Consider the following 12342-nt stretch of genomic DNA (forward strand, 5'->3'; position numbering starts at 1 on the left):
AATTAAAGTGACTCCGTGCCCATTTTGTTGTTTCCTAAAATCAACAACCATGTCTTTTGTTTTAGATATGTTCAGCTGGAGATAAGACTCCTCCCACCACTGAACAAAGTCATCAATGACTGGACCGTGGTTAGTTTCACCCTCTTTCAGTAAGCTGACAATAACAGAGTCATCTGCATATTTAATAATGACCCTGTTTTCATGTCTGCCCTGACACATATTTGTATAGAGAGTGAATAATAAGGGCGATAGGACGCACCCTTGAGGAGAACCTGTGGAGGAGAACACTGGGTCAGACAGAACCCCATTTATTCTCACTCTTTGTGATCTGTCAGTTAAAAAATCTAAAATCCAGCAAACCAGGTTTTTCCTGATTTCAAACTGTTCTAAAAGTCTTTTAATTAAAATATGGGCCTGTGTTGTATTAAAAGCCGAAGAAAAATCAATGAAAAGAAGTCTTGCAAAAGTCCCTTTGCTCTCTACATGTTTAAGAATCAGATTTAATAAAGTCAAAAGTGCGTCCTCCACTCCTCTGTTGGGCCTATATGCAAACTGCATTGGATCCAGCTGACCTTCAGTCTCTTTCATAATCACATTTCTGATGATTTTTTCAAAGACTTTCATGACAACTGAAGCGAGGGCAACAGGCCTGAAGTCGTTTAGATTTAGGGACAGGAACCACGACTGCTTCTTTCCAAAGAGAGGGCACATGTTGTATTTGCAAGGATTTGTTAAAAATAACCTGAAATATAGGACTGAGTTCATCAGCACAAGATTTAATTAGGCGGCCACTAATATTATCAGGACCCTGGCTCTTGTTCACACTGACTGTATGAAAGGCCTTTTTAAAATAATAAAGTGCTGAGTATCTCTCAGTTTCTGTTTCAGTTCAGAAATATCCTCGCTATTATTTATGTCTGGAGTTTTGATCTCCTCCATACCTGCTTCATGCCCTGGAGGACGGGGCTGTGGCCCCCCCACACCCTCTAGCAGATCATTACATGAAGGAACCTTTTAAAAACAAGCGCGTCCATGCTCACAGGTGTACACACGGGTGATCACACCCACAAACTACACCCTTTTTGGCTCCTACCTCAAAGCACACTGTGTTCTGTTGATCTTATGTGCTGCACAATAATGTTTAATATTTAGTATTTACTGTCATATTCCCATATATCATTGTGATGTTGTTTATTCTATTACTCTTGTTCTCTTCTGCTTGTTTTCTTTTTTCTTTCTCAGCAGGTGATCCAGGTGATTGATATATGCATTTTTTTTTCTTTTTTCTGCTCATTCTGTTGGTTTTTGTCTTTTGCCCTTCTCCCCCATCCCTCTTCTCAGCTGTTTCTCTTTCCCTCTTTCTTTCTCCCCTTCTTTCCCCCAGTCAAGTCTGTCCCGTATTCAGCAAGTGAAAATAAAATAAACAATAAAAGGTGAATCAAATGGACCATTACGGCAAGGCTGGGATGGTCAATTTGGTAAAGTAAATCCGTTGGGCATCTTTCTTTGCCTTTAGACAACAATTCTGATGGCAAAAGAGCCAAACGGGACAGGGGGGAAAAAAAAAAAAAAAACGAGCATAAAACATGTTTAAGGCATTTGCAAAATCTCTGTCTGAATTAAAACCATCTAAAATGATCTGACTGCTGCTCTGAGGATTTTGAAACCCTGCTATGGTTTTCATACAAGTCCAGGCAGACCCAAAATTTTTTGCAGCAAATTTGCTTTCAAGAAGGTTTTTGTAGCTCTGTTTTGCTTTCAAGATCTCGATTTTCAGTTCCTTTGTGGCTGTCTGAAAATCGGTAACAGCCCCCTCTTTAAAGGCCTGTCTCTTTTTCCTTAAACAGGATTTGACGCTTTTAGTGACCCATGGCTTATTGTTAGCATAGACTTTAACGCGCTTACGGGGTATAATCATGTCTTTACAAAATACTGCATAAGAGCTAGTAACATCCACCAAAGCGTCGAGATCATCTCCACAAGACTGAATAAAAACTTCCCAATCTGTACACTTAAAACATTCCTGCAAGGTAAGCACAGATTCTTCTGACCATATGTCAACATCCTTAGTCTTTGTCTTCTCTCGTTTTAAGACCGTTTTATAGATGGGCAGAAGATGCACACAGTTATGGTCAGAAGATCCCAGAGGAGGAAGCGGGAGGGATTTATAAGCATTCTTCACCGATCCGTAACAAAGGTCCAACATTTTATCCCGTCTGGTAGGACAGGATACATATTGATACAGATTGCCCAAAGTTGATTTAAGGGAGACATGGTTAAAGTCCCCCATTATAAAGTTTGGTGCATCAGGAGAAAGCGCCTGCAGCTTCTGCACTACGTCTGAAATGATGCTGCAAGTGGAGGCGGGGTGAGCCTTTGGGTGAATGTAAACTACGGTAATAAAAAGTTGCGGAAACTCACGGGGGAGATAAAAAGGGCGCAGTGACACGGATAAAAGTTCAACATCTGGTGTACAAATACACTCTCTAACAGTCACAGCGCTACAATTACGTTTGTTCACATACAAGCATACTCCCCCTCCTTGAGATTTCCCTGTTACCCGTGCATCCCGATCCTGGCGAAAGGCAGCTCCAAAACCGTCGATTGAAAAATCGGCGTCCTGATCCAGCTCCGTCAGCCATGTCTCGGAAAAAGCCATTACACAGCTGTCCCTGAAGTCTTTCTGGAACCTGACGTTTCCCTGGAGTTCATCCAGCTTGTTCCTAAGAGACTGAACATTTCCAAGGATAACAGACGGCAGGGGAAACCGACTGACCTGTTGTCTCCTCATGCGCAATTTAACACCTCCACGTCTCCCTCTTTTCCTCTTCCTCTTCTCACTCGTTCTGTTAAAATCTTTATGTATAAAATCCGGCATACATGAGGTGAGGTCCTTACCATCATACGGTAAGTTAAGTTGTAACAGTTCGTCGCGGGAGTAAACAATCCTCAGCTCAACCATGTCACTGTTATAAAAAAAGACACACAGCTTATCATCTTATAGTTCTAAAATCACTCTGTTGTTAATTCGTTAGTTAGATTAGCCGCTAGCATACGCACTGTGTTGGAGGCTTGTTGCTAGCTAGTTAGCGATACATACCTGGTACTCTAATAGTCTGTGTTATTGAAGGATTCAGCACTCCTTATGTTTTTTTTTATCCATTTTTAGACAGCAATGAGATCATCTGCACACTCTACAGAAGCCCAGAGTTACTGTTAATATCAAAAATATAATGCTGTCCTTTGAGATTTTAACATTTAAGACTGTGAGTGTAATGTATCTAAAACTGTTTAAATCTCTACATCCTGGTAATATGGAAACTTTAAAAACAGCAGCAGAAGGTTTCAGTAGTGTAGTCTAATTTGTTCTTTTCATTTAATAATAGAGTCCATATTATATCAACAGCTACATTCACCCTGGAGAGAAACTAGTGAGGGAGACCATCAGGACCAAGCTGGGTTTCTGGGTCCAGAGGTTTGGAGAAACTTCTTCCCTTTCTTTCATCACAGCTGTCCTGTGCCAGAAGTTCTGTTGACCCACTGAAAGAGGCTTCATTTAAGAAACACCAGGAACACTGAAGCTCATGAAGTCTCTATGGGGATGGGGTTTGGGGGAATGACAGGAGTAGAGACGCTGCAGAGGTGTGTAAGCCTGCAACTCTGCTGCCTGGACCCAAGTCAAATGCCAAAGCCAAATGTTTCCTGGAGACTCCCCTGACACAAAGTAGACAGCAGGAATGATGTCAAATCCTGAAAGAGGAACACTATCTTTAAGAAGTAGAACAGACTAAAGGCAAAATAAGTGACAATGAGACCTGTACCAGTAATTCTGCCATGGTCCAAATAATACAAGGGATAGTCAACGCCAACGGAGAACCAGAAGCCTCACAAAGAAAAAGAATGTACACACCCCTTTCAGAATAGTACTGTTCAATGCCTCCATGAAGACTGCTTTTATGGATTCATTTATCCAGCTGGCCCAAATAGAAAGATATCCTGGTGTTCAGTATGTGCCATTCTGAGGGAGTTCACCAAGGCCTGCTGCATGGGCTACGCCTGGTGGTCCCCAGGGGTTACTGCTGGGAATCAGGGAAAAAATGTTCCATTCTTCATTCCTATTTAATGACACAGCTTCCGCTGGATGCAAAGGACAGTTGACCAAGGACAGTTCTTCATTCATCAACAAACCTTTGGTAAGAATCAACATAGGCTGTCTTAACTTCATCTGAACAGAAGAAATCAAGTTAAGTCAAAGCTTACTTATATAGCACATTTTTAAATAATCTCCAATGACCAAAGTACTGTACAACTTATACAAAATACACACTATATAAAACAGTCACTAAATTAACAATAAATATAGACTAAAAATCAAATAAAACAAGTAAATAAACTGTAAAAAAAATCAGCAGGGTTTTCTGCTCAATTAGACCTGAAAGCACATGAGAACAAAAAGGTTTTTGAAAGTGTTTTAAATGACTGAGAGACCGGGCAGTGCTAATGTGAAGAGGCAAGTTGTTCCAAGGATCAGGAGCCACCACTGAAAATGCTTGATTGTGGATATCAGAATCTAGGCCTTTACCTTATTGAGGAGCCTTAGGCTATGTCCACACTAGCCCGGATAGATTTGAAAACGCTCCGCATCCACACTAGCGCTTTCAGTCGTTTTCACATAGGTGTGCGTCCACATTGAAATGTCCGAAAACGCTTACGTTGCAGTCCTGCGCAAAAGCGAGTGAGAATTAAAGAATTTGAAGAAAAGCTGTCTGGAGCATGTACAAACTAATATTAATCTTTTTTAGGGCTGTCAAAATTGAGAGCAATCAAAACAACTGCTGTATAATGCCCTCCGCTATCTTTGTTTAATTGGTCACATGACGGCATCACATGACTACAATACGTCATCGTTTTAGAAAGTCTGTGTTTTTGTGTGTCCACACTGTGACGGGACAGCTGCGTTTTGAAATGTATGCTTTTACGAGAGCGTTTTCAAAACACTGCGTTTTTCCTTGGGGAAAACGCCGTCTCGGTGTGGACGGGAGGTCAAAACGGAGAGTTTTCAAACGAAAACGCATTAGTGTGGACGGAGCCTTGGTTGAAAGAAACTTGTCCTAACAATAGAGCTAATCTGTTATTAAAGGACAGTCAAAAGTCACACCAAGGGTCCTTGTAACCAGACGCCAGTAATAAGCTAAAAGACCAATGGCGCGTTCATACCCATCTAACAGGTTTGGTCACCAAAATAAAATAATTTATCTTTTACTTTTGTTCAGTTTGAGGACGTTTATGTCGAGCCACCAGTTATTTCCAGTTATTGTACATCTGTTGGCTTGTATAGGCAAATATATCTGTAGGTCATCTTCAAAGCAATGACCGGAGATGTTATGTTTAGGGATGTTGTAATGAAGGTAGTCTTCATTACTTAACCACATAAACATACATGAGGGATTTTAATATTTATATTAAAGGAAAGCGCACTCATACATAGGTTTTCCTTCTGTTCAGCCTTCCAGCTGGTACTGTTTAATGTCTGCCTAGGAAAAGAAAAAAATTTTTTTTTTCCTCTTTCTTTGCGTCCGTCCCGTTTGGCTCTTTTGCCATCAGAATTGTTGTCTAAAGGCAAAGAAAGATGCCCAACGGATTTACTTTACCAAATTGACCATCCCAGCCTTGCCGTAATGGTCCATTTGATTCACCTTTTATTGTTTATTTTATTTTCACTTGCTGAATACGGGACAGACTTGACTGGGGGAAAGAAGGGGAGAAAGAAAGAGGGAAAGAGAAACAGCTGAGAAGAGGGACGGGGGAGAAGGGCAAAAAACAAAAACCAACAGAATGGGCAGAAAAAAATAATAAAATGCATATATCGATCACCTGGATCACCTGCTGAGAAAGAAAAAAGAAAACAAGCAGAAGAGAACAAGAGTAATAGAATAAACAACATCACAATGATATATGGGAATATGACAGTAAATACTAAATATTAAACATTATTGTGCAGCACATAAGATCAACAGAACACAGTGTGCTTTGAGGTAGGAGCCAAAAAGGGTGTAGTTTGTGGGTGTGATCACCCGTGTGTACACCTGTGAGCATGGACGCGCTTGTTTTTAAAAGGTTCCTTCATGTAATGATCTGCTAGAGGGTGTGGGGGGGCCACAGCCCCGTCCTCCAGGGCATGAAGCAGGTATGGAGGAGATCAAAACTCCAGACATCCAGAGGCCCCCAGAACACAACAGACCAAGGAAGGCCAACACAGGGGCAGCCGCGCCACTGTCCCAGAAAGAGCTGAGGAGAGTCCCAGATGAGGGCTCACTCAGCAGCCGCGGAGCAGAAGCCAGGGGGGGTTGCAGTGACGCACCCGTGAGCTCCGCCGGCAGCCAGCTGTGTCTGAGTGACCGAGCCCCAGGCCGAGAGGCCGAGGGCACCCCACCTCCGAAGTGGCCCGAGCGAGCCCCAGGCTCCAGGCCCCGATAAGCGGCCGCCAAGGAGTGAGCCGGTGTGTACCTGGACGCCCATCCCCAGACACAAAGAACCACCAACGCTCCGATGTCTGAGGGAGTCCGCCACTGGCAGGGGAAGTGGTGGTGGGGGGAGATAGGCCTCCAAACCTTGGAGGGCCTGAGATGTCCCCAGAGAGGTGGCGTCTGATACCCAACCTGACATATAGACACAGACATACAGGCACACACAGATACAAACATCCATTCCCACCCTCATGCTCTCATATGCACTTACTCCACACTCAACCAACGTGGAGACAGACATGAAGAGACGCTGTGCACACGATCACACTCCCCAAGCGTACTCTATGAACCGGGTCTAGGTACCCTTGCCCCTGGAGGGGGGAACTGCACCCAGACCCAGGTGGTGTTACCCTTTTCCCTGCGGTGGGGGGAGGCAGACCGCCCCGACTCCGCAGCAGCAGGGAGGCGCCACACTCCAGACCCCAGTCGGGCGGCCAACTCCTCCTCCTGGCCCCCCCGCTCCAGCAGGCCGCAGAGAACGGGGGTGAGAGAAGACTCCAAGTGACCCCTCCCTGGGGGCCAGCTCCCCCGCTGACCCCAGTAGGCACCCCCATACTCCGCGACCCGCCAGGGAAAGGGGGCCCAGGCCCATCCAGACCGGGGCCCAGAACAGCAGCGCCTCCCGGCCCCACAGAGCCTGGGACAGTCCACCCAACCCCACCACAGAGAAAACTGCACCCACCCCACCATCCACTCATCTTCCAGACTACATAAGACAATAGACGCCCAGGCTGAGATCTTCCTCCACCTCTCCTGTCAATTATCAATTTATCAATTATCTCATTTAATTCTAGTTTTGTTTTGCGTATTTTGTTCAATGTTTCCTGATCTTGGTCGCACGCGTAGGCTTCTTCTAGTGATTTGATGTTTTTTTTCTAATTCCTGAATATTTTTGTTTTCTTTTTTCTTTTTATGTGATGAGAAAGAAATTATTTTACCTCTCATCACAGCTTTCCCTGCTTCCCATAGAACAGAAGCTGATGTTTCGGGAGTGTCATTATAGTCCCAATATGAAGTCCACTCTTTTTTAAAATATTTAATAAAGTCTTCATCTTTAAGTAGTGATATATTAAATCTCCAGTTTTTACTTGGCGTAGTATTATTCTTGTGCATTAGTGTTAAAGATACAGGACCATGATCGCTGACAGCTATAGGGTGAATCTCAGTGTCTGAAATGTCGTTCAGCAGTGAGCTGCTGACCAAAAAATAATCCAGACGAGAGTAGGAGTGATGGACATGTGAGAAAAAAGTATATTCCTTACTGGTGGGGTGAAGGGAGCGCCATGCATCGCAAAGACCAAAGTCGCTCATATACTGTTTGATTATATTTGTGGACTGCCAATTACGCTGAGTTCCCGCTGTATTGAGCCTATCCATGTCTTCATTTAGTCCAAGGTTGAGGTCGCCTCCAAGAACAAGTGTGCCATCTAAGTGTTCAGAGAGTGCACTGAAAAAACCATGAAAGAATGAGGGATCGTCAACATTTGGACCATATACACTTGCAATACATAGCTTTTTATCAAGTATAGATAGTTTAATGATTAAGAATCTGCCCTCTGGATCTATAACTGTATCGAGTACTGTGAAATTAATATTTTTATGTATTAAAATTGCTACTCCCCTTTGTCTAGAATTATAACAAGCTGAGAACACATTGGGAAACTCAGGTGTTTTAAGTTCATTCGAACCTCTAAGAGGTCTGTGGGTCTCTTGTAAAAGGACAACATCTGCCTGTAGTTTTTTGAGTTGGTTAAATATTTTTAACCTCTTTTCTCTGGAGCCAGCTCCATTTATATTCCATGTAATGAACCTCAGTGTACCCATAGATGTTTGTGTATAACTAGGGATGTATGCTGTGTGCGTCGCTTAGACAGGTGGAGAGAATACATCACTTGTTCATAAATAAAGAGAAGGAGAGAGAGAAAAAATGTGTGGCGAGATGCTCCCTGAGTCTGACTTTGTGTATGCATAGTTACTAATATGAGTAGGCTTGGCTTAAGTGTGTGTATCCTAAACGACTGTGTGCGCTGTCTGACTGAAGTAAAATGTGCTGCCGTTGAGCGCATGGTGCGTATGTGTCGAAATAAAGGATGTTTGCGGATGAGTGTCGAAGCAGGTGATCGAGGCAGTGAAAGGAATAAAGAAAGAAACCAAGGACAGAGGTGAGCAGCATAAAACCAAGAGGGGGGGAAAGAGAGGAAAAAAAAAAACGAGAAGAAATAAAAAACAAAAACAAAACGTAAACATTCCAATTAAATCACTGACGGAGAGTGACGGTGTTAATTCTGCTATGAAATCACACTTTAAGATGCGATTTGATACCGGTAAGTTAAACAGATGTTAATGCAAGTTAGTGTGAGTGGATAGGGAAAGGGTGTAGCTGATTCTTATCTGGTGTGAGGTTAATACAGCCACGGAGTGATGTTGGGGTCTCGGTGGAGCTGTCCGTCCACGTACAGCCGGTCCACAGCGATGACAGCGCGGGAGCCCTTCTGGATGAAGCCGCGTCGGATTGGGAAGAGGACCCTGCGTCGTTCCAAGATCTCTTTGGGGAACTGGTCGTCCACGCTGAAGTCCGTTCCTTTTAATTCCCTGCCGCGGCTTTTCACATGTTGCTTTTGTTTGAAGTGGCCGAATTTGGCCACAATAGGACGTGGTCTCCCGGTCGCAGCCCGCATGGGGCCGAGGCGATGCACTCTATCGAAGGCGATGTTCTTCACCGTGTCCTCCGGCAGCTTCAGGTGGGTTTTGATGAAGCTTTTTACCGTAGTGTCCGCGTCCTCTCCAGCAGCTTCTGGAATACCAGAAAATACGAGATTATCACACATGCTACGAGCTTGTAGATCAATATCTGTCTCTTTTATTTTTTTATTCTCTCTATTTAGCTGGGTAACATTGTCTGTGAGACATTTCACCGACTCCCTTAGCGTGGCATTTTCAGCAGCGAGCGTTTCCACCTGCTCCTGGCTGAACTCCAGGGATTCTCGCAAGCATTTAAATTCCCGGTGAAGAATCTCCACCAGGGGTCGGCAACCTTTTTGATGATGAGTGCCATCTAAAATTTCCTCAGAAGTCAATGTGCCATATAATTGCATTAGCAATAAATACAATAACCCTCTATATCAACAGTTACACACTATATAGAACAACTTTATAGATTTATATTTGTTTGCAGATGTTGGCAGCTATCAGCGAATAGTTATCAGCTATTTTGAAACCAAAAAAAGAAACTTTTTATCCATAACAAGAACTCCATAACAGCAAATGGACTGTACAACAGAAAATGCATGTCTTGTTGGTATATGTATAATTTCTATACATTTTACATCAGATAAAAACTTTGGTTGTAAGATTCAGATAATTATTTGTTAAAAGCGCCCCCCGCGACCCTGAAAAGGGGAAGCGGAATCGAATGGATGGATGGATGGATTTGTTAAAAGCTAGACATTTTAAATGAGAATAAGAAAGTATTTCTTTGTGCCCCCCTCTCCCTGTTAATGCCCTACCTGGGCCCCCTGGCAACACTTTGCTAGACCCGCCCCTGCACAGTTACCAGCTGTCAGCTACTTAGAAAAGGATCCTGGTGTTATTTGTCTCTCAGAAACAGTTCATAACTTCAACTCATTCATGTCACCTAAAAGCTAAACCTGTTTCTCCATCACCTGTTCAAATCAAATCAAATCAAAATCAAATCACTTTTATTGTCACATCACATGTGCAGGCACACTGGCACAGCACATGCGAGTGAAATTCTTGTGTGCGAGCCCCACAAGCAACAGAGATGTGCAAACACAACAACACAAACGAGCAAAATACAAGAATGGCCGACCTGAAACTAATAAATATATGTACAATATATAATAGTGTATGCATTTCTGGATGTGTATACTAAATATTTTCCTACGTGTGTGTGTGTGTGTGTGTGTGTGTGTATACACATTTTTACAAATTAAATAGTAAAAAAAAAAAAATAAAATAATAATAATAATAATAATAATAAAATATATAAAATATACAGAGTTGAATATGTGCAAAACAAGTGGCATTTATATACAGTGTGGAGTGCATAATGTTGAAGTTCCAGTAGTGAAGCTGAGGTGTCTATGAAGTGTTCAGCAGTCTGATGGCCTGATGGAAGAAGCTGTCTCTCAGTCTGCTGGTACGGGACCGGATGCTGCAGAACCTCCTTCCTGATGGAAGTAGTCTGAACAGTTTATGGCTGGGGTGACTGGAGTCCTTGATGATCCTCCCCGCTTTCCTCAGGCAGCGCTTCCTGTAGATGTCTTGGAGGGAGGGAAGCTCACCTCCAATTATCCGTTCAGAGCACCGCACTACTCGCTGGAGAGCTTTGCAGTTGTAGGCGGTGCTGTTGCCATACCAGGTGGTGATGCATCCAGTGAGGATGCTCTCAATGGCACAGTGATAGAAGGTCCTGAGGATGCGGGGGCTCATGCCGAATCTTTTCAGTCTCCTGAGAAAGAAGAAGGCGCAGCAGCGCCTTCTTCACTGTTTTGTTTGTGTGTACTGACCACGTAAGATCCTCAGCCAGATGTACACCAAGGAACCGGAAGCTGCTCACTCTCTCCACAGCAGCGCCGTTGATGGTGATGGGGGTGTGTACTTCTCTGCACCTCCGGAAGTCCACTATCAACTCCTTTGTCTTTGCGACGTTGAGGGTGAGATGGTTGTCTTGACACCAGTGGGTCAGGGCGCTGACCTCCTCCCTGTAAGCCGTCTCATCACCGTTGGTGATAAGACCCACCACTGTAGTGTCGTCCGCAAACTTCACAATGATGTTGGAGTTGTTAGTGGCTGTGCAGTCGTAGGTGTAGAGTGAGTACAGGAGAGGGCTCAGTACACACCCCTGTGGAGCACCAGTGTTCAGTGTGATGGGGGATGTTCAGCTCTGATGATTCAGTAAGGACATCTCCTGGTTTCATCTTCATGTTTCCCTCTCACCACATATCCAAACTGACATCATGACCAGCAGCTTTACAGCTGTGGCTCCAGCAAACATCAGCTGATACTAGAAATTAATATTAAATAAATGCTAATAACAGCTGATCAAGCTTAAACGTGCTGCTGTTGTTTAGCGTGACATCCACTGGTTTCCTCTTTCTGGCGCAAAGTGGGCGATCAACAAACGAGAGAGACGATCAGCTGATCATTGATCAGTTTCATGATTGAAGTAGAAACAGGAGAGGGAGGGGGGGAGAATGAGAGAAGAAGAGGCAGCCGTGCAGCGTAAACACAGAATAACTCCAGCTTTGTGTCTTTTTCATTGTAGCTGAAGTCCGGGACAAACTGTTCCTTTTCACTTCAATACGAAACGCGTAATATTTTCTCTGAATGCGAGATGATTCCGTCTTTTTACGGGACGGTTGACAACTCTACTGACTAACCTTATGAACAAAATAAAGTTCACTATCAGTAACATCATAGCACCCACCCAGCTGTATAGAAACTCCGTCATGCTAGCTAGCACGCAGAGTTATTGTAACTGACTGTAAAAAGTCAGCACAACGAAACTCCGCCATAGCCACCGCCAGAATTATTTTTACACATCTGACAGCACCTGGCCAATCCACCAGCTTTCATTGTTTATACCGTTACTAAAAAAAAAAAAAAAAAAAAGCTAAGCATCATCAGCTAAAATTTATATTCATCGTAAACTAACACAGCTGTTGTGCACCAGTTCAACACACTGTTCTTTACATGAAAACCATCACAGTACGGAAAACTAACCAGTTGATCCTGAACTAAACTCCAACTATTTTCATAGAACCTTTGAGTAACACAAGTTACCTCAGTTTGT

General features: G+C 43.5%; 1 long non-coding RNA gene across 1 annotated transcript in view; it reads left to right on the top strand.

Annotated features, from left to right (window-relative positions):
- Nucleotides 1-12110, top strand: part of LOC120723429 — a 12888-nt gene extending 778 nt beyond the window's left edge. The window contains exons 1-4 of the long non-coding RNA XR_005693744.1: nucleotides 1-108; nucleotides 6868-6872; nucleotides 8857-8866; nucleotides 12100-12110. The exon at nucleotides 1-108 is cut by the window's left edge and continues 778 nt beyond it. This is a non-coding gene — a long non-coding RNA (uncharacterized LOC120723429). The remainder of the gene's footprint in view (nucleotides 109-6867; nucleotides 6873-8856; nucleotides 8867-12099) is intronic.
- The last annotated feature ends 232 nt before the right edge of the window (nucleotides 12111-12342 follow it).

The sequence above is a fragment of the Simochromis diagramma genome, unplaced genomic scaffold, assembly GCF_900408965.1.
Source record: "Simochromis diagramma unplaced genomic scaffold, fSimDia1.1 OVJJ01000165.1, whole genome shotgun sequence".
NCBI classification, from domain to species: Eukaryota; Metazoa; Chordata; class Actinopteri; order Cichliformes; family Cichlidae; genus Simochromis; species Simochromis diagramma.